At 35.0% G+C, this 4,228-nt stretch overlaps 1 non-coding gene across 1 annotated transcript; it reads right to left on the bottom strand.

Annotated features, from left to right (window-relative positions):
- Positions 1–3,546: 3,546 nt before the first annotated feature.
- LOC118528339 (U4 spliceosomal RNA) lies at positions 3,547–3,690 on the bottom strand. The gene has a single exon (XR_004913577.1). It is a non-coding gene; the product is annotated as a U4 spliceosomal RNA (small nuclear RNA).
- Between the last annotated feature and the right edge of the window lie 538 nt (positions 3,691–4,228).

Raw genomic sequence — 4,228 nt, 5'->3', positions numbered from 1 at the left:
TTTGTTCCTGTGTCACTCCTTATGGATTTGCTGTCCTTGGACAGTATAGGTATAAATTACAAATTCTCAATTCATCATATTGTCTTTTGGGCTTATAGCTTTACTATTTTAAAAATCTTTGTTTTCAGCAGTTTGTGAGAGGAGTAGTTATACACGTGAGCTACTGAATTCAAGCCAGTCACCTAAATGTTTATCTGTCTTCATTGGGCATAAAGATCAGGGTCATTGCTAAAAGAAAGAAAAATGATAGGTCTTCTCTTGTGAAAAAGGAAATTAACTGCCCTCCAGAATTTCCTGTCATGTGTAAATAAGAACAGGATCAGCCCAAGAAAAATGAAAAAAAAAAAAAAATCACAGTAATGGATCTCCTTCATTTTATAAAAACCAATTTATGCTTTGGCGTTCCCTAGTTGTTTTTTTTTTTTTTTTCATTATTTGTATTTAGTGTTTTTTAAAACTTTGATATAAAAGAGTTACTATTAAAATTTTAGTGTATTTGTAACATTCTTTTTTACAAATAAGCTCCAAACAAAAATTCCCTATAAGCCAAAAGAGGAAAAACAAAGCCACTGCATTATACATGAAAGTTATTTACATAATTATAGTTAATTGCTCTAAAAAGTAAAGGAAATGTTTAATTCATTTAAAATAACATATGTAGCCACATTCTAGGTGTCATTTCTTACAGGGGCATTAAATTTAGTTATTATTGATACCACATGAATCAGTAATTAGAACTTAAGGAAAACCCCCAGAATGGTTGTAACCATGCTAATATAATACTGCAAACAGCCTTCTAATTGCATAGCTTACATTCAGGTTAATTGTGCTCCAGACGTTGCCTAAGTTATTCTACTGTGAAGTTGACACCTACAATAAACATTGCACAATTCAAGATTATTACTTCATATGTTGCAGTAGATTCAAAACTACTCCATACTGGTTTATTAAATGTTTCTTTAGTATTTTAAGCTTCATTGTCATCAGAAACAATTTTCCTTTTTCTTCATTTTAATGTAATGTTTTAATCCAAAAACATTGGGTACTTAAAAATTATAGAAATATTACTCAAGAGATGTTTCTTAAAAAGAAAAAAAATTGAGGTGTTGGAAATAAAGATCTGATTGTTAAGGTAAGTAGAAAGACTTACTGCAATCATTGGATTTAAGAGCTAAGTGGACCATTTAAAACGGGAAGATTACTGAAGACTTTTCTGGGTGTGGAATAAGAGTAAAGTAATGCTTGCATAGTAGAAATGAAGTATCTGACTACATTTGCATGCGTGTGTGTGGGTGGGTGTGTGTGTTTCGAAATGCTTTATCTTGGGAATTTTAAAACTGGAAAATAATTGGACCCATTTATTTCACAGAGGAAGAGTTGTGTCTCAGGTGAAGCAGCACATGAGAGTTAAGAATAATCATCTAATGGGGGGGGGTATCATCTAATGGGAATATCATCTAATGGAAGTATCCAGAGAGTACTCATTGACTTTTCTCCAGAACTCTTGGTTTTATCATTTTAAGAACTTACCTATTTCAGGTGGAAAAGTAAGCTATTACTATTTATTGGAGACGTGTGTGTGTGTGTGTATGCGTGCGCTGCAGAGTTGGCAGAGAAGCTTAGCTATATTGGAAACAGAACTTTTCATGGAATCGTTAATGATATGTTTATACAAATGAATATAGGTAATAATGCATATATGTTACTTAAAAAATACTCGGAAAAAAGAAAACCTACTTCTCCAAACTTCATTGTTGAAATACAAATAGGCAACTATATGAGGCTGTCCCTTGAGGCTGTTTTGATTTCCAGAGAATTCCTAATGCAATAGCTTTACAATTCCATGTAGATCACAGGGGTGTCACAGCTCACTTCCTATAATAGGTGCAGGTGAATTAAAGCAAGTATGAAAGGAAAGGTGTCTGAAAGAAGGAAGATCCTGAAGATATGCATGTTGTGAAGCAGCGTGTAGGTAATTAACAATAAAGTCAAATAGAAAAGCAATCATAGGTTATTGGACATAAGATAAAATGTTTAAATTTGAAAGCAGCACAATGACAAACTTCCATAATAACATGGTCTTTGATTCTATGTTATTTTTTTTTTTTTTTTAAAGATTTTATTTATTTATTTGACAGAGAGAGACACAGCGAGAGAGGGAACACAAGCAAGGGGGAGTGGGAGAGGGAGAAGCAGGCTTCCTGCCGAGCAGGGAGCCCGATATGGGACTCGATCCCAGGACCCTGGGACCATGACCTGAGCCGAAGGCAGTTGCTTAACAACTGAGCCACCCAGGCGCCCTGATTCTATGTTATTTCACACTCCCAGTGGAATTCCCAGAAAGTCTCCAGATTAAATGTGTGATAGAACCTTTAGTTTCTTTTATATGTACTGTTTGCACACCTAAGATAAATCTTCTCTACGTTTTAATGGACTGACACTTTAAAACTTTTTAGTCTTTTACTGTAACATCTAATGCTTTCATAATGGAAATTTGATATATATTTCATATATGTATACATATGTACATACACCATCTTTCTTAACCTTTATGGTGGGTAATGACAGTTGCCTTTATCTTTACTGACCAGAACTAAGTGTTCTGTGGGATTGGCTAAGAAGAGTCCTTAGTGAAATCTTTTGTCTCTTTATGACAGTTCAGGGGTTGTTGTGGATTTTTTGTTTGTTTGTTTTTTTACAGTGTCCCCGTTGAGAACATTATAGAGCAAAGACAGATTTCATGAGGTTTTAACAAAGCCATTTGAGGTACTAACAAGTTCAGTAGATGGAACAAACCACAGAGTTTAGAAGTGAAGCGCAACGCTAAAAGAACTGTTTAAATGTTAGGTGCACTTTATTCTTCATGGAAAATGCATTAAAAGAAATTTCATACACTAATTCTCTTGAAATGTGTCTAGAGTAAATTCAACTTATTCTCTGCATGAAGTCTTTATAGAGTGGACAAAAATAATCATCTGCCAGTTCTGAGTCAAGACCTCTAACACCTTTTATACTTCTATTTGCATGCTTGTGTCTCTACCATTGCCAGAAAACAAACAAACAAGGTGGGGGCGGGGTAAGGGAAAGCCTGGGTTAATTCGCTAATTTTAGGAAGAGGATGGCCTTAAGTACAGCCAATGACCCATTCAGCCCAGCCTAGATTTGCTGACACCCTTCTCCAACCCCATACCAATTCCTAGTTAGAGGAGCAAGCCTACCCAACGTGATCAGTGCAGCCAGGTGAGCCAATCTGCAGCCCAAGTGTAGCTCTAGGACAATAAAGTATTATTCATTTAATACTTTATGTTTAGGTGTAGTTTGTTACATAGTATTTTTGTAGCCTAGCAAAATGATGGATAGAATAGTTTGTTATTCAGACCATCTATCTATAATAAATCCTTTACTTATTGATCAATCCTATCTGTACAGAATATAAAATTTGCTAATAAAGAATCTTTGGTTGTATCGAATACTTAGGCATTGCACTTAACATGTGCATAATAAATATTCATTTGTGGTATGGATGTGGCAGCATAAAAATAATTTTCCAGTTTTGGAAGAATAAAAGATAAGTGTCATCCCCAGACTAACAAGTCTAAAAACTTTAAAAACAGTTGAAAAGTTTTCAATTAGCAATAATCGCGCCTCGGATAAACCTCATTGGCTATGATACTGCCACTGCTCAAAGCTAAACAGTTGAAATTTACCAGCATTAGAATGGGAAAAAGTAAATAAAAGAAATTGGGATAGAGGTTTCAGCAGTGGGTACATACTTTTGTTGACGCTTTCTGAGATTCAGTGGTGAAAAGCACTAGGGAAATTAAAAAAAAAAAAAAAAAATGCTTCCTAAAAGTGAAGGGAACACTCCCAGATGCAAAAATGCACCTTTGTTTGCAGTTGCGGGTTGGAGCACTGCAGAGAGCGCTGCAGCAGAAGCCAATGGGCCCAATTTGGTTTAAAAAGAAAACAGAGTTCCAACAAGAAGTACAATGCCAAGGCACACTTGCAAGTGTAAGTCTATCATGTACACCTGAAGGAAAAGGTGAAAGAAAAGATTGTGAAAACTAATTAGCCTCTGTATGTTGAATCATATTAACTGTGTCCATCAATTTAAACCTATAAAGATAGCAATTTCCTATGGTTCAGGTTGAAACATGGCCGCATCTCCATCCTCTACTCAAACTCATTCAATGTGATAATAAAAAGGAATTAATGTAGAACAACAAGA

Source organism: Halichoerus grypus, chromosome 9, assembly GCF_964656455.1.
Source record: "Halichoerus grypus chromosome 9, mHalGry1.hap1.1, whole genome shotgun sequence".
Classification (NCBI taxonomy): Eukaryota; Metazoa; Chordata; class Mammalia; order Carnivora; family Phocidae; genus Halichoerus; species Halichoerus grypus.
Note: the sequence above shows the minus strand (reverse complement) of the source record. Positions and strands in the feature narration are given on the sequence as shown.